This window comes from Leiobunum rupestre, chromosome 7 (genome assembly GCF_980474605.1).
Source record: "Leiobunum rupestre chromosome 7, qqLeiRupe1.1.hap1, whole genome shotgun sequence".
Lineage (NCBI taxonomy): Eukaryota > Metazoa > Arthropoda > Arachnida > Opiliones > Sclerosomatidae > Leiobunum > Leiobunum rupestre.
The window spans coordinates 8329372-8354920 of NC_143390.1; the positions used below are offsets into that span (position 1 = coordinate 8329372).

A 25549-nucleotide genomic window follows, 5' to 3' on the forward strand; every position below is an offset into this window, starting at 1 on the left:
TTCAATTTCCCCATGGTTTTGTCCCTAGTTTAGGTGGTTTAAGTTTCATTTGATTCGGCCGACCCATGGTTGCATGAGTTGTTGACTTGACGTGGAATGACCCAAGTATAAGAAGATAATATTGTTATTATTATCATACTCTTATGGTATAAATATTTAAAATTACATGTAATATTATATTAATACCTTGCAATTTTAAAGCTTCTCATGTAGGCAGAGTTAATTCATTTCGTATAAAATTATCTTTTGGAAAAAGATGAAAACTCATTCATTTAGAACTAAACATATTACTTTTGCAGTAGGGTATGCAACAAGTGTTTCCTTTTAACTAGGTAACGTTTTTGGCATGTTAAGGCTTAGCAAAAAACCGATGTTACGTTCGAGAAAGTTTCCAGCTTTCTAATATTTCAACAAGCACTATATAAATAATAACTTATGAGTCCTGGCTGTCGGAAATATTACTTCTTGGCAATTTCTGGGAAGATGTCTTATTTAAGCGCCTATTGGGAGCTGGTCTAGAGTGACAGTCAGACAGTGTCAATAAAAGGTTCGGTAAAAATTAGCATTAAAACAATAGGAAGTGTCATACTTATGTTACTTACGATTAAATTAATTAAGTTTAAAAACATAAATATCGTAGATCTACCATGGAATGGCTTACTTTATACTCCTTTAGTCCCAATTATTATTAATTTCAACCGGCTTTGGGAAATTAGAACGCGATATGCTATTTGAAATTGGCGCCATAAAACCTGTTTAGCAGTGGCATCTAGTGAGCAAAGCTTCTGTAAAATTATTTTTTCACAATCACCTCAAAATATAATTAAATATTTAAAGACTTGAAAATTACATAGGAAAGAATTTTGATTCGTTTAATTAACTTATATTGAAAAATTATCATTTAATTTAATTTTCATTTCAGACAACAGATGACGACGCTTTCGCGTAACAACTATTTGTAATAAATCGCTCAGCAGATGCGGGTTTATTTTTGTTAATAGGACATTGATTCCTTTTTTAAAAGAGTTCAGAGAGCCGGCAGCTAAAATTCCGGTTTCTCTGTTGATAATCGGGGAAAATAAAGTGTCAAAATTAAAAATCAAACTTCGGAGAGCCCTTTGGGCAGAAGAGGGTAAAAACGACATATTGTTAATCGAGCAAAAAGCGGCTCTCCGTCGCTGGCTGCCGCTAGTGGTGGTGTTCTAAGAGATCGGCATTCCTGAGTGTTTCAAAAACTTATTTTGGAAGCCCGCTTATTGCCCAGAGGCGTTCGACCGTCGCGTAGTGGCGCTCAGAGCAGCGAGCGTTGCGAGAATCCGTTGGAAGATTTCATAGGCCTAGCTAGTTCCATAGACGATATTTGCGTTTTTGCGTTGATCGCGGAACAGTTACGAAAGTTTACTCATCAACCACGGTACGTGTCCTGTTAATTTTGTGTTCCATATCATCTGGATTAAGCGCGGATCTTGGACAAGCTACGTGAAAATATTGTAGGTGAGTAACACGTTTTCCTTTCGTTTAAACCTCGGTTGAAGCGTTTTACATTTTCGAAGGTAGCCTAGGCCTCTACGGCTACTTTCGAACCGTTAAAAGAAGCCTATTTTACGGCTTTCGCTAGAATTACACTGGGCACGGAAAATTTCCATAAACCACTACGGTAGATTCGCTATCGCTTTACCTTTTCCGTGTTTAAATTTTACACTAGTCGCTGAGGTTTAATAATTTTAGTTCCACGCGGTGTCATAAGTTAATAACTTTTTGTAAGACGTATGACACGGCGCTAAGTATTATTTGGGTACAAACAATCACTACACAAACTTGAATCAAAATCGTTTTAAGTTGTAAAATTTAATATATCGAACGTCGGGCTAAAGTTGGGTGTACCCCGAAATGTAAAACTATCCACTAATTATATTTCGCGCTTTCTATAAGACATTTTATTAAGAACTTAATGAGTCAAATAATCTCGCGTTACACGTACCACCTACTAGAATGCCTTATTAACATGTAGTTGTAATTACGAACACACCCAATTAGTTTTATTTTGGTAACGATAAGTTCTAATCGATAATCTCATAAAACTGCCGATAATCAGAATTCTTTTTGACGTCGCTTTGAAGCAGTTTTTCAACTCTTTTTATATTTATAGAATTTGGGGCTCTTCCAATATGGAAATATTGATGTTTCTTTATACCTTAAATCAAAAGTATATAATATGTTTTAATGAGAAGTATCCATCGTTTTCTGCTACTAATGTTAGACGTTTTTAAGATGTACCTCCTCAGACTCCCGCTGAGTTCTTAAAATAGTTTCTGGGGTGGAATTTCCTAAAATTATTACATCAGGAAAATATGCTTTATAAATAAATATCCATACGCAGTTTTTATTTCTACATTATACAGGATTTGTTGTTACTTGCGGTTTGATGTGAAATTGGCTCAAGCCTGCATATTTCATTTTTGGATACTTCTTCTCTCGTGAGAGCTACTTTACTTCTGATCAAACCTAAAGGTACAGCAACGACTGTTGTTTTTGTTATTTACGAATTTTAGACAAATTAAGCGTCACGCGTTTAACGACGAACTTGTAGATTTCGGCGTACTTCGTTTTCGTGGAAGGTTAGGCTTTCGCGTTCGCTTGGACGCGGGGGCTTCATCTCAATTTTCCAGCTGTTTTTTGAAGTGTCCGTGATCTACTTAATGAAATGTCAGCATCCTTGGTTCAGATATGCTTGATGCGCTGTGGAGCATGTTGTTAATTCGATTACACTTACTCTATTGGATGTTTTCATTTTATTGCACTGTTTTTCATGTTGTTTAAGTTTTACGAAAATTCCGTTCCTAGATAATTGGATGTGCCAATACCCAATTAAAAATAAATAAGTTTTATAATTTATGAAAGTTTCAATTTCACTGAAATTGCTTAAGTGGTACCTATTTTTTGAGAATTTTTAAAGAAATACGTTACATGGAGAATGTGGAAAAGTCGGGGAATTTCAAATTGGGTCTTAAATTTAGGAGAAAGTTGGGGAATTTCAAAAAGGGTCTAACATTCAGGGAAAAGTCGGAATTTCAAACAGTCAGGGAATTTCAAAATGGGTCTAAATTTCAGGGAATTTCAAAACTGATATAAATTTCAGGAAATTTCAAAACGGGTCTAAAATTCAGGGAAAGGTCGGGGAATTTCTAATTGGATCTTAAATTCAGGGAAAAGTCTGGGAATTTGAAAATGGGTCGAAAGGTCAGGGAATTTCAGTTTGGATCTAAAATTCAGGGAAAAGTCGGAATTTCAAAATGTGTCTAAAATTTAGGGAAAACTGTAATTTTAACCAGTATAAACGTCAGGGAAAAGCCAGGGAATTCAATTTTGTTTGTAAATAGAAAGTTTGCTAAAATGGGTGTTAAAAATTGCGAAAATTTGGTTACAAATAGGTCAGGGAAAATCTCGAGAAATAATCAGGGGACACCTGGGAAAAGTCAGGGAAATTGAATCTCAAAAATCGGTGGCAACCCTGACCTATGCCAATTCTCAATTTAATGCTTTATTTTGTTCTTGAGTATGTAAAACTTAGTCAATTTTATTTATAGAAACATAATATTTATTTTAATATATGCTATGTACGACGAGTAATATGAGAAGAAAAATTAAAAGATATGTATTAAGTTATTATTTATTTGATATTGCGACGTAAATTAGCAACTTTTTGCATATGTATCTTTAAGCGTGAAATTCCATATTTAGGGTTTATTACTTAATTTAACATTTTGGGAAACCAGGTTTAGCAGAAGGTAAGGGTAATTTGCGCTAGTTACGTTAAAAACCAGGGATGCCACACGTCAGGGAAATCAGGGAAATGTCTGAGAATTTTAAAATAGGCCTAAAAAGTCGGGGAATATTAAGAATTTGAAGAAAGTCAAGAAATTCAATTTGTTCTTGACACTCTTTGAAGGTAATTATCTATGACAAATTCTATGATTATCATTTACTTTCTTGAACGTTTGTCTAATTTTTCCACATTTCAATAACTTTTTTAAGAATGAAATATAAATCCATTTTATTTTTATTAACTTCTGATAAAAGTAAAATATAAAATAAAATTTTGTCCTTATAAAGTCAGAGAACATCTCTTAAAATGGTCAGGGAATTTTAACCTAAAATTTTTGTGCAACCCTGAAAACAGTCCGTAGTACGTGTTAGCGAACGAACTTTATATTTAGTTTCTACTCCCTTTAAATCGATGAAATTGAAATGTAATTTAGGTTAAGAATTAATATTGGTGTTTCGATATTATATCTATCGCGTTGTTAAGCCTTTTTTGCGTTGGCATAAATTCACTAATGACCATATGCAACAAAAAAATTTCTTCCTCAATTTAATTTTAATGTTTAACTTCCTTTTCGCTTCTACCGCTACCTCAATTTTTTAATTTCTGCATCTTGCCAAGTTTGAGCCCATCCTTTTGAGTTACTAGATTAAATTTGATAATATTTAATTAAGAAACCTATTTCCTTTAAAAATAAGTCTTATCTTCATTGGAATAACTAACTAACACTACATTTATAGAAAGTTTACCAATATATATCTTTCTTTACTGTATAGTTTTTGGTTTAAATACTTTTTGATACTTTTGGAAAAAACCTAAATAAAATATTTGGTTTTATAAAAAAATTGGGATTTGTCAAAATTATATTTTTGTAAAAATTTTAACTATAATTCCTATAAAATTCTAAATTTTTATAAATGTCCCATGAAATCCTATATTTTTAGAAAAATCCCGAAAAGTCCTATAAAATCCTATAATTTTGATATTTTTCCCATTTCAAATCCCACCACTCAATAGCTAGATTTAGCTGTAGGATTAATTCCTAAACCAAGTTAATCTAGTCTATACTTTTATTATTGTTAACATGGCTAGCTACTAGTATTTTTGTGAATAAATCTAATTTTTTAAGTGAAAATCAAAGATTTATTTCACTAAATATAGATTTTGTTTTTAAATATATAAAGTTAGTAAATGAAATAGCATATATAGTGCTATAAAATCTTATAATTTTGAAAAATACTTCTATAAAGTCCTGTATTTTTAGAAATATAATCCGTTTTTTTCTATAAAATAATAAAAGAGTTATTGAAATCATATAAATCGATTTACAACCATCTGACTTTGTTTCATAATTTTAAATGAATAATAAGCTACTTCGATTAATTGGCTAAGATCAAAGTATAGTATCTCACCAATTACGGTATTTAGCCAGGTATGACGAGAAACAAAATATACAAAACTGATTATAACCATTGTGAATCAAGTCCCGAGTGCAAATGAACCTTATTTCACCGTACTAGATTGAAAGTTTTAATATTTATTGTGAAATCGAGTTTCGTTTGCGAAATAATTATCACAAAAATTCGTATTTCCTATATTTATGTATTGATAAAAGCATTTTTCACAAAGGAATTCGGATTCTATTGCACCGTTATCAAATCTATTCGAATCTATTTACAAAACTCCATATATTAAAATATTCAAAAATATACTGAATTCGAAACCATTTTAAAAATAAATTTTTAAATCTCATCAAGTTGTTAAAAAATGATAATTATTGGTTTATATCACCTATTATAATTCAATGTAGTTATGAAAATGTACAGAACTAGGTTCTCTAGACGTTGCTATAATCTTTTTGCTGTTCTAAAATCATTTGACCCAGTAATGCCAATTCAGAATAAATTTAATTAAATTTAGTCTTTAGTAATTAAATTTATAAACGAATAATTTTTTTACTTGTTCACTCAAATTATTAATCAATTTGTTAAGAATAAAACGTTACTAAAATCAATAAAATAAAAAATACATAAATCCGATTTCAGTTAAATAAATCAATTAAAAAAATTATAGCAGAAATATTACCTACTTCCTTAGGGTTGGCACTTTTTATTTTTTTTTATTAAAATCAAATTGATTTTTTATTTAATCGTAATTTTTTCGATTTTATTCAATTTATTTTTTTACAATGATTTCCCGCGGATATTCTACTCAAAATTATCAGTTAGCTAATCTTGAATTAAATTAAACCGACTTAATTTAATTATTATTTAACATTTCAGTTTGTTCAGATTTTTATGTATTTAATTTACTTAAGCAAGGCTTAAGAACTTATTTTCTGAAATGTTTAATTCCTACATTGAAATACATTGTGTGATTTAAATTATGATTAAAATCAGCCAACCTGCATTTTAGTAAATCATGGGAAAATATGTTTTTTATATAATTTTAAATGGTTTCTTTGTATATCCTTAAGATGGATTTTTTTAACTCCTTATTGTCGAAGGAACAAGATTTAACTCGAACAAAATCTGTCGGCAGAAACAATGAATGAATCGGCTTCTTCGGGGTATTTTGGTTGTTTTTTTATCGGTCAATGCCTTCACCTTGGAGAGGTAACGTCAGAGTTTTATCCCCGAAGAACTCGAGTGGCGGCATTCTTCGGAATCGGTGTTTCCCCCTTTGACCCAAATAACTTTCCTTCGACCGCCGGCGACTCCGACTGTTCTCTTTCCATTTCAGCTATGTTGACACCCCGTTCACTTCTCTTCCCCGCCATACAGTATCCCGTGACAACGAACAAAAGCCCTCTTGCCAGATTTTAGGATTCTTACAAGAAATTTAATTTAAATCCTACCAATCTGGCCAGATTTTAGGATTCTTACAAAAAAAACTTATTTAAATCCTACCAATATTGCCAGATTTTAAAATCCTACCAGTCTGGCCAGATTTTAAAATCCTACCAGTCTGGCCAGATTTTAAATCCTACCAATATTGCCAGATTTTAAAGTCCTACCAGTCTGGCCAGATTTTAAAGTCCTACCAGTCTGGCCAGATTTTAAAGTCCTACCAGTCTGGCCAGATTTTAAAGTCCTACCAGTCTGGCCAGATTTTAAAGTCCTACCAGTCTGGCCAGATTTTAAAGTCCTACCAGTCTGGCCAGATTTTAAAATCCTACCAGTCTGGCCAGATTTTAAAATCCTACCAGTCTGGCCAGATTTTAAAATCCTACCAGTCTGGCCAGATTTTAAAATCCTACCAGTCTGGCCAGATTTTAAAATCCTACCAGTCTGGCCAGATTTTAAAATCCTACCAGTCTGGCCAGATTTTAAAATCCTACCAGTCTGGCCAGATTTTAAAATCCTACCAGTCTGGCCAGATTTTAAAATCCTACCAGTCTGGCCAGATTTTAAAATCCTACCAGTCTGGCCAGATTTTAAAATCCTACCAGTCTGGCCAGATTTTAAAATCCTACCAGTCTGGCCAGATTTTAAAATCCTACCAGTCTGGCCAGATTTTAGAATTCTTACAATAATTTATTTTAAATTGCATAGCTAGACGGCAGAATTCCTACCAATCTGTCCATATTTTAAAATTCTTACGAAAGCTTTCTTTTGAGAGTACAGTCAGACGATAGAAATTCTTGCTAATCTTAACAGATTTCTTAAAAAATCGACTAGTCTCTGATGTTTGACGGTTAAAATAATTATATCTAATCTATAAGGTATAAAGTAATATCAGAAGTTCGTTATCAATTACTATAAAAGTCACCTTGCGTAGGTAGTACTTGCAACCCATTCTCAGATAACGGGTGCGTTGTTTGAACTAAGGAAATAATCATGGTAATTCGGGTATCAGATTATCTGCATTTAAGTTCTGATATTATCAGATTAGTTTATATTGGTCGAAATGCAAACCACTACAGTTTAAGCCCGAAACTGAAATAAATTCCTTGTAACCCCGTTAATTAAATAATTTAAATCCATTTGTTAATATTGTCCAAAAATCTACTCCGTGACTATCCTCACAATAACAAAAATTTATTAAATATCTTTAATTAAAACATTTATTAGTTTACGTGGTTCGTATACCACTGCCAGATTAGGCTGAGTCACTGAGTCTGAAATTGGGATTTGAAATTACTCTCAATTACTACACTGAGAGGAAAAAGTTCAGTTAAAATTACAGGAAGTTCATGGAATCCGCTGTTTCCATGAACCTCCTGTAAAATTGACGTGAATCGGCAGACGGTTGGTATTCCAAGGCTCCTGCCCTTCGATCCTGTTCCCTAAGGGACCAAGGGTACAAATTTTTGACCCTTTCCGGTATCGGGTTTCTCTATCGACTATCTTCGAGTGTGGGTCACTCTGTCCGTGGCCCAAGAGATTCCATGCTTCGAAAATATCGATTTACTTGGACTCAAATTGATTTTTTTAATTGGTATTATTGATTTTTAAACGTTTTTTTGACTCTTTTTCTTGTTAAATTAAGTATTTGAGTGCATCCATAAAGCAAAATTCATTTTAAATTAATCTTGATTAAATATAATTACTTCTTGTAATTAAGAACTTTTGTACAACTTTCGTTTAACTGCCAACAAAAATGTAAATTTTTTATGTAGTTTTGTTTTTAATCGGATTTTTATTGATTTATTTTTTAAGGTTTTTTCCCTATTTTTCGTTACGTATTCATAAAAAATTTTAGGTAATGTAAATTAAAATTTAAATTAATTTTCAATAAGTTTAATAATTAAATTTGATTGAGTTTGTTTTGAATTGACATATTCGTAAATACATTGAATTATAAGTAAAATAATGTCAATAAGTATGTCAATTAGGATAAATTATCACCGAACTGTTTTTCATAACTATTTTGCAATCAAGGTTTAGTTCTCAGCACAGAGCCCCCTAGTGTCTAAATATGCCCAAGACGATATCATGATACTACTCAGTGCGAGTGCGAGTCCAAGTCGCAATGTCAGTGTCGCAAAACAAATTCGGTCAAGAAATTAGCATTAAAACAATAGCAAGAGTCATACTTATTGTTATTATGTTACTTATGATTGAAGTGATTTAAATCAATGATTTTTATTTAAATCAGACAACTATGACTGCCAAGCTACGTTGAGGATAGAAACTGTTTTATTAATTTCTTGGAACCCCATCCATATTTCGTACGTGATATAATGCCTTTTATTAGCATAAACTTGTACGTATTTCTAACCATATTTGAATAATAATTTGTTTACGGATCGAAGTGTGAATTTATCCCGTTGCGGGATAATGCATCGGCACTTTCCCATGAAAAGAACTTTCCATTCCAAATGAAATCCCCTCTGTTGTGGAATATATTTATTCCAGGAGATAAAGGAGTGATGGGCAGGATGGGAAAAGGGGGTGGGGTGGTTGTGGCGCCCCCTCTCGCCGCCCGAAAGTAGGTCGAGTCGCGGTTTTGCCCCCTCCTTCCTCCCCCCGCCGTTTGATCGAATAACAAGCTGTCGCGCCTAATGTACAGCGTGTTTGCAATTGCCTGGCTCTTAAGGATTTCATTTTATAGGAAAAATTTTATTTAGCCTTTTTTGAGGTAGAGTACTCAAATTCGACCTCGAATAAGCTGCTCTCTAAATTTTTTTTTTTTTAGAAGCTCGTTATGAGCGATTGTAACGGGTGGGACAATTCAGTCCGCTCGTCCATTTGATTAATCAGGTGCGAGATATGTGACACCCGTGGCGGAAGTATGACAACCACCCGTTGGGGGATTGGTGGTCGTCCTCACACGGCCATCCACAAACTCTGCCTCCCGGACGCCTGGGATTACAGGAGTGAGCCACTACTCCTGGCTGCTCTCTAAACTCGTCGAGTATTGTTTTTTTTTATCCTCGTTGCTTCAAAGTTCAAAGAGGGGTTTTTACAACTTGTTGGGGGGCAATAAACGGTTCCTACATAGTTGTGGAAACTGTGGTTCATTTAAATTAAAGGAATATTTTTCAGCATTGAAAGTTACTTTATATTCCTTTTAAATTTAATTTCATAATTACTCGAATAAAACCAGCCCTTAATCCAGTACTCGATAACCCGACTCGTTAAAAATATTACTCGGTTGGTTTTTTTAGTTACTCGATTCGAATAAAAGAAAGTTTCCCCTTAATCAAGTACTCGATTACTCTACTCGACTTCAATATTACTCGACTCGAATACTCGATGAAAAAAATTGTTTTTATGCATTCAGCAACGCAATATTTAAAATTCAAAGATTCCCTATTCAAAATATAGCACTCCTGAAAATTATTTTTTTTTTACATGAAACAAGCAAATGGCAACACCCTGTATATGATACCTCGCTGTCGCACCTGAGTTTCAACTTCGAGTCATTTCTTTTAATTTTATGTAGTGTTTTATTTTTCTGAATTGTTATTGATGTAGTTCTATCGGTCGGGCTGACGTGGCAGGGCCCATAAATCCCTATTGACGATTTCATATTTTTTGGAAACGTTGACAGAAATTCTCTGGGATCTGGCCAATTTCTGCCGCCCAAATATTCCGCTTCCCTTTTATTGGGCCTGGGAGCAACACACGCGCCTACGCTGTACCAGAAGTAGATAACATACCTCTTACGAAAGAAGTTTCCATTTAGGAAGTAAAATATGAAAATTACCTTAAATATTTCAATGAAATCGCATACTTTATATCAATACACGAATTTAAAATGGAAAAATAATTGGTTCTGTATCAATTCCAAATCTTAGATTACTAAAATGTTAAATAGTAATTAAATTTAGCTAAGATTTCGTTTACTTTTTTTAATATATAACCGATAGATTAAAAATATCTCTAAAATTAAAAACTGATTTAAATCGAATAAAGAATTGATTTGATTTTTATTAAAAAATGAAAATTGTCAACCTTGCTAATTCATAACAATAGGGACCAGTATTAAATCATAGGCTTAATTTTCCTTATAGCAGGGTACCTAAAACACCTAAAAGTCCCTGTTATTCTTCAAGGTCCATAATCTACCCTAAAATCGAGGTTTGGTCCCTAAAGTACAAAATTTTCATGAAATCCAGGGAATCGAACATAATGTTAAAATTATGTTGTTACTACATCTGCTCTTCAAGGACTGTTTACAAAATAATCAAAGCTGAGGATTAACAACAAAATAGTTTGAAACATAGTACATGATTAAATCCTAAATAATCAGCTAGGCTAATACCCAAGGCACCACCTTAGGCCTAAGTCATCAAGCGACTTTAGAAGCCATTAATTCAGGTGGCCGGGTTACAATGCGTAGGAGGGTGGCGGCAAGCCCTTCATGCCACGCGAGCCAACAGCTCCCTACACTCACTATTACCGTTAACCTCAACAAGTTTTTGGTTCCTATTTTGCAAAATGTGGTCCCTATTTTTTCCCAGATTTTGGTGGAATATCAACCATGGTTTAAGCTAGAAAGTTCCATTACCCTATGTTCTACCTAGTGTTGTTAATTTTCCGGAAAAATCAAATGCAAATCGGGAAAATAAAAAAATTTAAACATAAATTACTTTTTAGGGTTTTTAAAGTTTTTAACTTTTTATCGATATAAAATGTCTAATATCAGTAAACATACGACAAAACATTAATAGCGTTACATTGTTAATCAGTTTAAACTAGTCTAGACTCTAGAGGTTTAGTTTTACTTTTAGATTCGAAACAATTAGGCGAAAATGCCGCGAAATTTTAATTTTCAAATAATATATTAGACTAATCATGGAAGGAAAACTTTATTTTTTACGGAAAAATGCGCGGAAAATTTTCCGACTTTTGTATGTATTTTTAATTTTATTGTAAAAAATTAACTTTGGTGTAATAAACCCGGTTTGATAAAAAAAGGGTGCTATAATTTTAACCCCAAAAACCGCTTCTTGGACTACTTATAATCAAAATATCGACGGAAGTAAGCGTAATTTTAGTTTCCTCTTGCGCGGATAAGCTGTTGCAGTCAGTGGTCATTCAGACCGTGGACAATTAGTATCGAGACTAACTAAAAGCGAAGATTTGTCCGACTGAACTTGAAATGAATACCCCGTCCAAGTAGGCCGTCTTCCCTTTCCAAGCCATCCGCCTTTTCCCCCGTTTGACGCGCCTCAATGGCTCTGATCGCCGGACCCTCCATGTTACCCACTGCCACTTCGTTCCTAATGATATTTCGCCAAAGCCAGAATCTTAAAAGACATTCTAACGAGGAAACTGTTACGATTTGCCGTTTCACCGCGCGGAAATCTAGATTTTTTTACAACTATCTTTAAATTATGGTAATTTTCTTTAAATAGGTCTTTCTGAGGATTTTTAAGTGAAAAGAAATTAGAATCGAAATATACTGCACGTCGCGCCATCTACTAACAGAATTTACAATTGTTAGATAATATAGTTTTTTTTACCGTGTCTAGAAAACCCGAGATTGTCCTAATAATCAATATTTAAAATTTACTCGTGATATTAACATTTTTAATGGTCTTTATACAATCAAAACTACATATTTGAGTTTAATCGGGATTTATTTTTAATATTTATATAGCCATAAACTACATTTTATTTTAATCTCGATTTATTTATTTTTATATCCATACAGCCAAAAACACATATTTTATTTATTTTAATATCGAATTATTTTTATATATATATACAGCCATAACTACATATTATATATTAATCATGATTTAATCATACGTAATCTGCATACAGGCAAAACTACATATTTTATTTTAATCTCGATTTAATTATTTTTATATTTATAGAGCCAAAAACTACATATTTTATTTTAATCATGATTTTATCGTACGTATAATCTGCATAAAGCCAAAACTACAGATATTATATTAATCTTGTTTTAATCATTTTATCATTACACAGCCAAAACTACATATTTTATATTAGTCATGATTTAATCATATTTAATCATTTTGATTCTTTATATAGCCAAAAATACACATTTTATATTAATCTGGTTTTAACCATTTTTAATTTTCATACAAACCAAAACTAAATTTCATTTTAATTATGATTTTATCAATTTTAATCTTTATGCAGCCCAAAACTAAAATTCCGTTAACAACAAATCCTAACTTAAATATTGTATTTAAAGAAATTACAAGGAGAGTACCCGAGGTGTGTATTGCCGATTTTGTTCAAAGTTGGGCGTAATGTAGACCTTTATGAGATATGAAATGTCCCATGGCAACCTAAAATGTTTTTGACAACTCAAAACAAAAATAAGATTCTTTCCTTATTTTACCCAAAAATTGTTACAATTTTACCCCAAAAATGTTCCAATCTACCCAAACTTGATGAAATTTACTTAAATGTTGTCCAAATTACCCATTTCGTGATTTAAAAAAAATTTAAAAAATTTTCGTTAAACCCCGAAAATCCCATGCTTTTTTAAATGAAGATTTATTGGTTTTAAGTGGTCAAAAACATTTTCGGTTGCCATGGCAACCCGAATGGGTAGTGCAACGTCTCCTTTGGGGAAATTTCATATCTCGTAAAGGTCTACATTACGCCCGTCTTTGAACAAAATCGGTGTGTAACACCTCGGGTAGTCTCCTTGTGAGTCCAAACGCCCAAAACGTCGTGATAACTTAGACAGAAAATGCCGTTTGATTCCAGGGTTTACCCTTGAGCAGAATTGCATTTTGTTAATGCCCCTTTTTAAAATTATAGGTTCCATCCATTTTTGGGGTCAAGAATGCTTTTGGCATTGAGCGCTTTAATTTCGCCCAATTTCTAACCAATACAATTTGCGGACAAATTGCAATAATATTATTTTTGGGTGATTATAATTGATCACTTTTACGCGTGTAAGGCGAAACTCCCAAAATTCCTTTACTTTAATTAATGCATCCATGCTAAGTGCAATATTTCGTTAATTTTACTTCACGGTCGTTTTTGGGTTTTCAATTTGTTCGATAGTTGTGGAAGATTGTCAACGCCGGAAAGCAACGAGCGCTTAATTGGCTCCACGTTTTGGGTTAATCGTATTTATCGTATCATTTTATTAATCGGAATCGGATAATTGTTCAATTTCCTTAAATACTTTTTCGCTTATAATCTCCCGAAGGCATCGTTTTCAAATCGTTGAGAAGGAAAGAGTTTATTTCTAACCAAATTTCAAGGTCGCCTGAAAACTGAACGAATTGCTAACTAATTTGCAAAAAAAATATTACGCCCTATAAAGTTAATTCGATAATTAATTTATACGCAGCCACAGGGCTGGCTGATTTCAATCAAGTTATTTAAAAATTCATTGATTTGAATCACACCATGCATTTCAATCGAAAAAATAGGTTCTTTAAACATTACAACACGCAGAAAATCTGAGGAAACTAAACTATTAAATAGTAATTAAATTTAATTTGGATTTCATTTGATTCAAGATTAGCTAATTGCTTAGAGTAAAATATCCGTTAATTATACAGGAAAAGAGCCATTGTAAATAAATTAATTCAATAAAATCTTTAAAATGTTTCTATTTTTAAGGGAAAATCAAAGATTTATTTAACTAAATATAGATTTTGTTTTTAAATGTATAAATTTAGTAAATAAAATTGCATATTTTATAAAATTATAAAATCGTATAATTTTGAAAAAATATTCCTATAAAGTCCTATATTTTTAGAAATACAATCATATTTTTCCTATAAAAAAATTGAAGATTTGAGTGAGGGCCCTGAAAATATCAAAAAAGTTCTCGGGTTTAAACAAGCTTATCTTCGTCAATATATTAGCCGTATTAACAGGCAATTGAAATAACCGTTTTAAAAAATCTATTTGATTTACAACGTTACTTTGACTTTGGAGTTTAAATGTGAAATATTCCATTCGATGCGTATCACACATTTGCTCACGTAGCTAAAAGTTTTATCCGTCGTTGTGGAAAAATTCTGGCCACGTCGTGTGTTTTAGTCTAATATAGCAAACATCAGTGTACGAGTCGGGCCTTGGCCGGTATGTGTCTAAAGAGCATTTTGTCCCGTTGAGCGCGATTCGCCATCAGCGTAATGGGCTCCAGAAAATTAGGCAAGTCGGCAAATGATGACGATATTAGCGGGGCTCGAATATTTTAATGATCTCTAATCGCCCCTCGATTTCGCTTTACAACTGAGCTTATTCGGATCACGAAATGAATGATTCTGTGGCCCTTGTCAAATCCAATTCGAGAATGCTCTGCTCACACCATTCATTTTAATCGTAACTTTTAACGAATAATAAACGAATATTTTACTAAGATGGCTCTACAGGGCTGAAGAACCGCGGTGGTTATATAACATATTAACGTTGGCCATTCAAGCTTTTGTTGAAATATTTTATAAGTTCTCATAACAATCGTATCTAATAATTTCTTAAAAGCGTAATTTATCTTAAAAAATTCTTTATATCGATAATTTTGTACCCAAAATAGTTTTTTCACTTCCGGTAATTTTTCTACAACATATATGCACCTAAATTATGTACATTTTTGTACTTAATCGGGGAAAGGTCAGGGAATTTTAAGTATATGTAAAAAGTCAGGGAATTCGATTTTCTCTTGACACTTTTTGAAGGTAAATTTACTCTAGGTCTTTGACCAATTCTATGATTATCATTTATTTCCTTGAAAGTTTGGCTAACTTTTTCAACATTGCAATAACTTTTTTACTGAAATATAAGTCCATTTAAATTTATGAACTTCTGATAAAAGTAAAATATAAAATAAAACTTTTGTCCTTAAAAAGCCGGGACAAATCTCTTAAAATGGTCAGGGAATTTAAATCTGAAAATTTCGAACAACTCGTAGACAATTGAATTTGATTAACTCTCCACAACTATTAGTTAACTCTTAACTATTTAAAAAGAGGTTTGTAAATATAATTTTTTCGGTGTCTTCAAAAAGACAAGTCCGATGACCCGTCGAATTTTGGTCTTTTGATTTTTAATAGTGGTGGCGCGGTTGAGAGAGAAACTCAATTTCTTCCTGCGCTCTTGCACCGTGGGCTATCATCCCGTGAGCCCCGAAAATTGGAACCGGTATTTTGGCTTCTGACGAAAATTCCTTTGGAAATATTTGGTCGTTACAGCCGATATTTTGGGAAGTCAAGATTTTGTCAAATTAATAGTTCTAAACCAGTTTCCTAGTTCAAACAAAGCCCCCGCGACATTGAACTGTTTAGTTTCGTATACTAAACGTTTAACTCATCTTTAAATGCGCCAAGCAATGCCAATGATTCGTCGTTTTCACCCGTTATATTACCTAGCGAATCCCGGCTTCTAAGGTGGTGCCTTGGGTATTAGCCTAGCTGATTATTATTAGTATCATGAAAAATCCTAAAGGGAATTTATTCAATGGGCAACCGTTTTGCCATGGCAACGAAAAATGGAAATTTTCTCATTGAAAATAACATGGGATTCTGACCAATTCCTAGGGTCCCTGGGAACCTGTGAAAAATTTAACAAATTTCAAAATTTAGAAAATGCCAAAAATAGAAAAAAAATGACAAAAATAATATAAAAATTGATCAACTTTTGATCAATTTGAGGTCAAAATCTCATGTTATTTTCAATTGGAAAATTTAATATTTTGTGTTGTCAAAAACATTTTTCGTTGCCTTGGCAAAACGGTTGCTCATTGAATAAATTCCCTTTAGGATTTGTCATGAGACATGCAGGTCTACCAATCGCCCGAATTTGAACCAAATCGGTGGGTTACACTTCGGGATGTCTCCTTGTCAGTTCAGCATTCTTGCCTCAATCCTTACGTACAAATATTGAAATATATTTGGAAGCAATAACTGGAGATTCCGTGTTCCTTAAATACCTAAAAATCATTTCCTTTTCTTTAAGGTTCCTAAAACACCCTAAAATTCATATTAACACTTCTCTTTGAGGGCAATTTTCAAAATGGTATGGATACGTAATAATTAGAACTTCGTGCCAACTAGGAGAAACAAACACAAGGAGAACGCCGCTAGCCTATAACCACGTGTGTACAAATTTCATTGGATGTTTTATGGGCGGGGGTAAAACAATATCCGAATTTTCCCCTTCCGACGGCAGCAGGCGCTAAAGCGTCTAACCAATGAAAAATATACGCGAGAAAATGCACGACTTTTGACGGGTTGCGTTCTCCTTGTGTAGGGTGTTGTGTTTGTTGCTCCTAGATGACATAATGTTATTGTTTGGATAATTTAAAGTAAATTAGTTTGTAGGATCTGATAATTAAAATTAAACGCAGGGCCCCCAGAGGTCCTATAACTCCTATAAAATCCTATATTTTCAAAAATGTCCTATAACATCCTATATTTTTAGCAAAATCCCCAAAAAGTCCTATAAAATCCTATAATTTGGATATCCAACCACTCAGTTAAATTGCTAGATTTAGCTATAGGATAAATTCCTATACCAAGTCATTCTAGTCTTTACTTTTGTTATTGTTAACATGGTTAGCTACTAGTAAATTTTTGTGATAAAATGGTTAAATAGTTTCTATTTTTTAAGTGAAAATCAAAGACTTATTTCTCTAAATATAGATTTGGTTTTTAAATGCATTAAGTTAGTTAATTAAATAGCATATATAGTCCTATAAAGTCCTATATTTTTAGAAAAATAATCCTATTTTTCCTATAAAAAATTGAAGATTTGAGTGGGGCCCTGTAAATGAGATTTTAAGACAAGACTTCGAATAAAGATTAAATTTTGTATAATATAGGTCCCTATTTGGTTCCCTTTTTCGAAAAATCGGTGCTTATTTTACCGTATATTTTACGTGAAAAGTTCTTTATCGCATATTTCTAAAAGTTAGTAAATGAAGTATGTTGATCCTTTTTTGGAAACCTTCCAGGCAAAAATGAAATCCAATTGGCCTGTCGCAATTCAATTCCACTGCTGTCATTTTAGAGAAATTGATTTCTCTAATTGGGAAATTACCACGCGTTAAGAAAGAGTTCATTGAAAGGTTGTAGTCCCGAAGCATTTTTAATCTGTAGTTCACTTCAGCGCTGACGAACTAAATCACGTGCTAGGACTTGTTTTAGTGTAACTAGCGTCAACCACCTCGAGCGTCTGATAATCCCGTTGACCGAAATGTGAAATTCCCAGATCTGCCATAAATATGAAAGTTCAAAATACCTTTCCCGTTCTAGTCCGTAATCGATAATAAAACATTAAAAAGTTACTAATTAAAATGTGGTAAACTTCGAAAAAATGAGGTACTTATATGAAGTGCAGAAGTCCTATGAAATCCTTATTTTTTCAAAAATGTCCTATAACCTCCTATATTTTAGCAAAATTCCCAAAAAGCCCTATAAAAACCTATAATTTTGATATTTTTACCATTGCAAATCCCGCTACTCAATTGCTAGATTTAGCTATAGGATAAATTACTATATAAAGTCATTCTAATCTATACTTTTGCTATTGTTAACATGGTTAGCTACTAGTATATTTTTGTTATAAAATGGTAGCTTAGTTGGCTCCTATTTTTAAGTGAACATCAAATTTATTTCACTAAATATAGATTTTGTTTTAAAACTCCTAAAGTTAGTAAATGATATGGCATAAGAGTCCTATAAAATTCTATAATTTTGAAAAACATATGATCCTATTTTTTTATAATCAAATTAAAATTAATTGCAAGAAATAAGAATTATTATAAGAAATTCTATCAATTTGACGTACCCCATCTTTACTTTGATCGAAGAATTGCTGTCCCTAAAATCATACATTTTTAATTTAAAAATCCATATTGTCATTTAGAGTAATTTCAATTTTATGTTATAGCAGGATTCCCACAGGTTAGGGAATTTGAAAGTCAGAATGATCAAGGAATGTTTATAATTTGAGAAAAATACGGGAATTTAACCTATAACCGGAAGAGTCACCTGCACTCTAATAAGATGACAAATAAAAAGGTAAAAAAGTTTATAAAAGTGGTCCTTTGAAACTAATTTTTTGTGGCGGTGATAACTAGGTGGTCTCCATTATCTGCACACTGAAGTGAACGAATATCAGTCTCTTTAAAAAAGATATATTTTTCGCTTGATGCGACTGAGATTCAAAATTATCCTTTTCTGCTTACGTAGCAGCAGGATTTGTTTCTGCAAAACACTCTTAAAAATAAAGAATGTGTCTGTTTAACAAAAGAAAATACCACAGTTTGAGCTTCCTCCGTTGGCCACTATGTGGCCCCATATAAACTGAAAAGGCAAAAGAAGTACGTCTAATATCGGGAATTTCAAAATATATTTTGGGTGGGGGGAATCTATTTTGGGTGGGGTAAAATATATTGGATGGGGGGGAAATACATTGGGTGGCGGAAAAAATATTTTGAATGGTGAAAAATATATTTTGAATGGTGAAAAATATATTTTGGGTGGGCGAAAAATATTTTATTCTATTAAATCTAAATTTCTTAAGAACCAATTTTTTTTAATTTTTTATTTATTCATTGAAATACATTGTGTGATTTACATCAAAGTTTTGTTTTTAAAATTAGTTTATTTAAATCAATTTGATTTAAATCAACCGACCCTGGTTGCGAAACAGTTGCTCGGTAGACCTAGTTCCGTTGAAAATTCATTCAAAGCTGTTGAGGTTTTTTTCTCCGCGCGACGTGACAAACATTTCGGAGTCGCTTTATGAATGTGCCACGCCTAATTACGCCCTCAAAGCGTAATTAAAGCGCGCAATTGAAGGAGGATCGAAACCGTGTCGCGTCTTGGAGGATGCGTGCTGCCGGATAGCCATTGTTGGCCACGACGTCATGTTCGTTTGAATCTACAATTGTTTACCCACATCGCGAGAAATTAGTCATTTACCGAAACTCTTCTTTGTAAAACAGTCATATTTATTTCAATTGTTATTCTGTTATTTTCGGCTTTTGCGTAATCTTGTTCCGTCTGTAAGATACGTCATCAGTTATTTACCAATTACGTTATAATGGGTAACCTCAAATTACAATCTAAAAAGGATTGTCTGATAAAAATCAATTTGATTTAACTCGTGGTTTAAATCAAAAATATTTTTTTATAAATATTAACTCGTGGTTTAAATCAAAAATATTTTTTTATAAATATTAACTCGTGGTTTAAATCAAAAATATTTTTTTATAAATATTAACTCGTGATTTAAATCAAAAATATTTTTGTAAATATTGATTTAACTCGTGATTTAAATCAAAATAATTTTTTATAAATATCGATTTAACTCGTGATTTTAATCAAAAATATTTTTTATAAATATCGATTTAACTCGTGATTTTAATCAAAAATATTTTTTGTAAATATTGATTTAACTCGTGATTTTAATCAAAAATATTTTTTGTAAATATTGATTTAACTCGTGATTTTAATCAAAAATATTTTTGTAAATATTGATTTTAACTCGTGATTTAAATCAAAAATATAAACATTGATTTAACTCGTGTTTTAAATTAAAAATAGTTTATAAATATTATTGATTTAAATCGCCTATTAAACTTAAGTATTTTTAAAAATGTATAACTCATAACAGAATAACTAAATGCATTAATTTTATTAAGATTAATTTAATCTTTGGTTTACGTAACTAAATTATCAATCAATTTTCCCGGGAGACTTAAGTATTAAAAATTTATTAAAATCAAATAAATCATAAAATTGTTTGAAAATAAATATTCAAATTTAAACGAAATCGAACCAAAAACAGTATTCTTTAATTCCTGGAAAAGTCAGGGATTAAGAATATGGGTTTAAAGTCATGGAATTAAAAAAAAAATAGTCTAAAAATAAGGAAAATGTCACCTGGTATTTAATTTCTGTTGCCGATTGGAAACCTTTACTAAAATGGATGTTGAAGAAATACAAAATTTTAACATAAAACAAGTCGAAAAATCTCCGGAGATAGTCAGGGAAAACGTAGAAAAGTTAAAAAAAACATTATTTCATAAATAATTTTTATTTTTTATAAAAGTTATTTGCTAAATAATGCTTTTTTAATAAAAATTATTTAACAAATAATTTGTATTAAAAAAAAACATTATTTAAAAAAACCGTTATTTAAAAAATAATTTTTATTTAAAAAACCGTTATTTTAAAAAAATATTTTTATTTAAAAAACCATTGAATAAATAATTTTTATTAAAAACCATTATTTTAATAAAATTTTTATTAAAAACCATTATTTTAATAAAATTTTTATTAAAAACATTATTGAATAATTTTTTTTCAAATTATTTGATCGAAATGAAAAGGAGTAAAACTAGGGAAAAGTGGAGGAACTGGGGTCATAATTTCGTGGCTGAATCTCCCGGAAAGGAAGTTGGCTTTTGTTATTTGCCGTTCCTTTTGATCGAGAATCCGTTGGAATCTTTACTCACCAAATCGCAACTTTAAAATATTGCTGTTAAACATCCTTTGTAGGGTTTCCCCGCGTCACGACGCGTTACGAGAAGGGTCACACCAAGAACGCTTTCGACAATAGTCCGTAAGCGGCCGGGCCACGCGTAACCAATCGAGACGGCCTGGCTCGAATCGCCCACCTCTGACGTCAGATTTCAATCGTACCTGGGAAACAAGTTAATTACTGCTAGGAAAGCGACGTCTGCTCATTGTTCAATACTCGTACCACGGTTCGACTTATACTCAAATACAGGATTCCCACTTCTTTTAATAAAAATCAAATCAATCGATTTTTTTATTGAAATCTTAATTTTTGTATTTTATTTATTGATTTTTAAACTATTAATGACTCTGTTGCAGTCTAATTGATGGATATTGACTTTTAATGGTTGCATTGTGTAAAATCTTAAATAAATTTTATTTTGCTCCGATTTACTTTGAACTGGAATTGTTCAACAATCTTTTTTGCCACCGTTGATTTGAATCAATAATTTCTTTTTAAATCGTTGATTTGAATCAATAGATTTTTTAAACCGTTGATTTGAATTAATTTCTTTTTAAACCGTTGATTTGAATTAATTTCTTTTTAAACCGTTGATTTGAATTAATTTCTTTTTAAATCGTTGATTTGAATTAATTTCTTTTTAAATCGTTGATTTGAATTAATTTCTTTTTAAATCGTTGATTTGAATTAATTTCTTTTTAAATCGTTGATTTGAATTAATTTCTTTTTAAATCGTTGATTTGAATTAATTTCTTTTTAAATCGTTGATTTGAATTAATTTCTTTTTAAATCGTTGATTTGAATTAATTTCTTTTTAAATCGTTGATTTGAATTAATTTCTTTTTAAATCGTTGATTTGAATTAATATCTTTTTAAATCGTTGATTTGAATTAATATCTTTTTAAATCGTTGATTTGAATTAATATCTTTTTAAATCGTTGATTTGAATCAATGGATTTTTTCAATCGTTGATATGAATCAATGGATTTTTTCAATCGTTGATATGAATCAATGGATTTTTTCAAATCTTTGATATGAATCAATGGATTTTTTCAAATCTTTGATATGAATCAATAGATTTTTTCAATCGTTGATTTGAATCAATAGATGTTTTTGAAGTCGTTGATTTCAATCAATAGATGTTTTTGAAGTCGTTGATTTCAATCAATAGATGTTTTTGAAGTCGTTGATTTCAATCAATAGATGTTTTTGAAGTCGTTGATTTCAATCAATAGATGTTTTTGAAGTCGTTGATTTCAATCAATAGATGTTTTTGAAGTCGTTGATTTCAATCAATAGATGTTTTTGAAGTCGTTGATTTCAATCAATAGATGTTTTTGAAGTCGTTGATTTCAATCAATAGATGTTTTTGAAGTCGTTGATTTCAATCAATAGATGTTTTTGAAGTCGTTGATTTCAATCAATAGATGTTTTTGAAGTCGTTGATTTCAATCAATAGATGTTTTTGAAGTCGTTGATTTCAATCAATAGATGTTTTTGAAGTCGTTGATTTGAATCAATAGATGTTTTTGAAGTCGTTGATTTGAATCAATAAAAGTTTCCAAAACAAAGCAAATCTGAGGGTACTTACAATATTAATCTTAATTAATAAGATTGACGTATCCATAAATTAGACTGGAAAATAACCAATAACTGTTTAAAAATCAATGAAGTAAAAAAATCAAATGAATAGATTTTTAACTTCATTCGTTTTTAAACAGTTATATAATCTGCCCGTTGTATATTTTCGGGTAAAAAAAATGTATTTTGAAGCTTTCTTTTTAAGTACATTTCACCTACAATTAAACATTCATTTACCGCTTGAATGATCCCGAACTGTTTTTGAGCGTAACACGAAAGTAGAGAAATAAGTGTACCCTAAAATGTACCCCATCATTTCGGCTCGCTGAACCCTGTAGTCGCGTGGAGTTAATAAAAACAATTTGGCAAGCCAAAATATACCTCTCCTCGGAAGAGTTTTTAATTTTCAGTGAAGCTAAACTGTATTCGTGGTTCTGCGGTAGAACGCTCACCTGTCGTGCAAGAGGGCTCGGGTTCGAATCCCGGCCGATTAAAAAATTATACTACACCCAATGACAAAAAGAGGGCGCTTTTGGAAAAACCTTTTCCCTGATTCTAAGAAACTGGGTACGCAGTGATTACGCTTTGCCCCGAAAATGCGAACGCGTTCGCAGGCCTGACAGACGGACCCACAGATAGACAGACACGGTGGTTGTATAAACCCTCCTAGGGTACAAAGTCCCTTCGGAGAGGTAAAAACCGGGAGAATTTTGGGAGAGAAACACGCCCATTTAGAGAATCGGTGTAATTCGGCATTTATTTCGATAAATTAGAAGGTAGTAGCCCTAATTGAAGCTAATTTTTGGGTAGCTAATCTAATCAATAGCAATTAAGTGGCGGGTTGTAGTGGGGAGGGGATGACACTCCCGCACGCGATGATGTCGCGCCGACCATCGGATTTCCTCCCAGGAGCCCCAGCCTTGTAAACGGACGGACGAAATAGGTCGACCTAGTTTCCGCCTGACAAAACGTACTAACTACAAAAATCAGCATTTTGCAGATTTAAATCCATTTGATTTAAATCTTATTTTATTCTTCAACGTATTTACGGAAATGTACGAAAGTAGCCAATGCCAAGTCGTAACAAACTAAATTAAATTTAGTAATAGACCAAGTCGCATATTACATACAGGGAAACAAACATTTAGAAATCACCATGGAGTATAAAATTTTAATTTCGTATTTCTACACTAGATGACGCCAGCGTGCATATTTTGGCGCAAAATTTCGAAAAAAAAATTAAATTATTATATTTATTATATAATTATAATAATTTAAGTGCTATTTCAAGCTGAAATTTTACATAAAATATTTCAGAAAATATGGTTCTTCAAAATTTCAGCTTTTAAATAACCACAATTTAAATTAGAATTTCGCGGATTTTATTGTGAACTAATGGCGCCCTCTAGTACAAGTAGATTATTAATAATTTATACACAATGGTGGTACCCCTGTAAAATGGTCTTCTCCCTTTTTATATGCGTATTCTTGTATTACATTTAATTAGGGTTAATTTAATTTTTTACTTTACCCTATAATAGAGGTAATAAACTTAACAATATTAAAAAATTAATTCAAATCAATAAAATGCAATAAAATCAAATAATCGTTTCAAACATTCGACGTTTAAAAAAGAAAGTTAAGCTTGGATCTAAAACTCTTGATTTTAAAGGTTTTTTTTATTTCTGTCTCAACAAACCTTTTGATAGGGAAAAGATAACTAATCTTGATGTATCAAGGATTCGGTATGTAAAAGGATTAGAAGCGCGTCGTAAAACGTCTGATAGAAAACTACTCTACTATCCTGGCGATTAAAAGACTCTAAAAGACGTGAGGTAACGTCACTATCGTCACGTTTTTAATTTCAAGGACAAATTCCAGTATATTTCTTTAAATGGCGTTTTTTCAGTAGACAATTTTATTCCTTCTTATAACTTTTATGTGGATTAGTGATCAGCATCATCTTTATCGTAATTTTGCTTATAAAAGATGGTTTTAAGAGTAAACGTTTTGCCAGTCATTAAGCATAAATAATACAAGGATTAGGTTTTTGTTCATCTTACCAAGGTCTAAGAAATGTTTAGGAAAAATGCGTTTGATGAAGGATTTACAACGCTTTTTTGATTTTGAATTGGAAGACTCGAAATCTCCCGCGCATGGCGCGACACAATTGCCATTCTCTTTCTCGGCAGTTGGTCGTCCTTCTTACGTGCCGTATCCTTGCACAAATTAATTTTAACCTGGAAAATCTGAAGTTCTTGGAAAAGTCAGGCAATTTGAATACTGGTCTAAAGCCAAGGATTTTTAAAAATTGCTCTAAAAATCGGGGAAATGTCAGTGAATTTTCATATTAGTCTAAAGCTAGGGAATTTTAGAAATTAGTCTAAAAATCAGAAATTACATGGAATTTGAATATAGGTCTAAAACTCGGGAAAATATCAGGGAATTTTAGAAAGTGGTCCAAAAATCAGGGAATGTCGGAATTTGAATCTTGGTCTAAAACTAAGGGAAATCGGTTTAAAACTAAGGGAAATGTCAGGGAATTTTATTAACTAGTGTAAAAATTAGGGAAATATCAGGGAATTTTAGAAATTTGTCTCAAACTCAGGGTATTGTCAGGGAATTTTAGAAATTAGTCTAAAAATAAGGAAAATGTCAGGGAATTTTAAAAATTAGTTTTAAAATCCGGGAATTTGAATCTGAAAAACCGTGCCAACCCGGTTGTAAGGAAAAAGCGCGATTGGACTCGCGACGT

At 31.9% G+C, this 25549-nt stretch overlaps 1 protein-coding gene across 6 annotated transcripts in view; it reads left to right on the forward strand.

Moving 5' to 3' along the window:
- Positions 1 to 1019: 1019 nt before the first annotated feature.
- Positions 1020 to 25549, forward strand: part of Synd (protein kinase C and casein kinase substrate in neurons protein Synd) — a 79941-nt gene continuing 55411 nt past the window's right edge. For 3 of the 6 annotated variants that reach the window (XM_090154538.1, XM_090154540.1, XM_090154541.1), the window contains exon 1: positions 1020 to 1494. The gene's annotated coding sequence lies outside the window, so the exon portion shown is untranslated. The remainder of the gene's footprint in view (positions 1495 to 25549) is intronic. The other 3 variants (XM_090154539.1, XM_090154542.1, XM_090154543.1) reach the window with 2 other exon arrangements.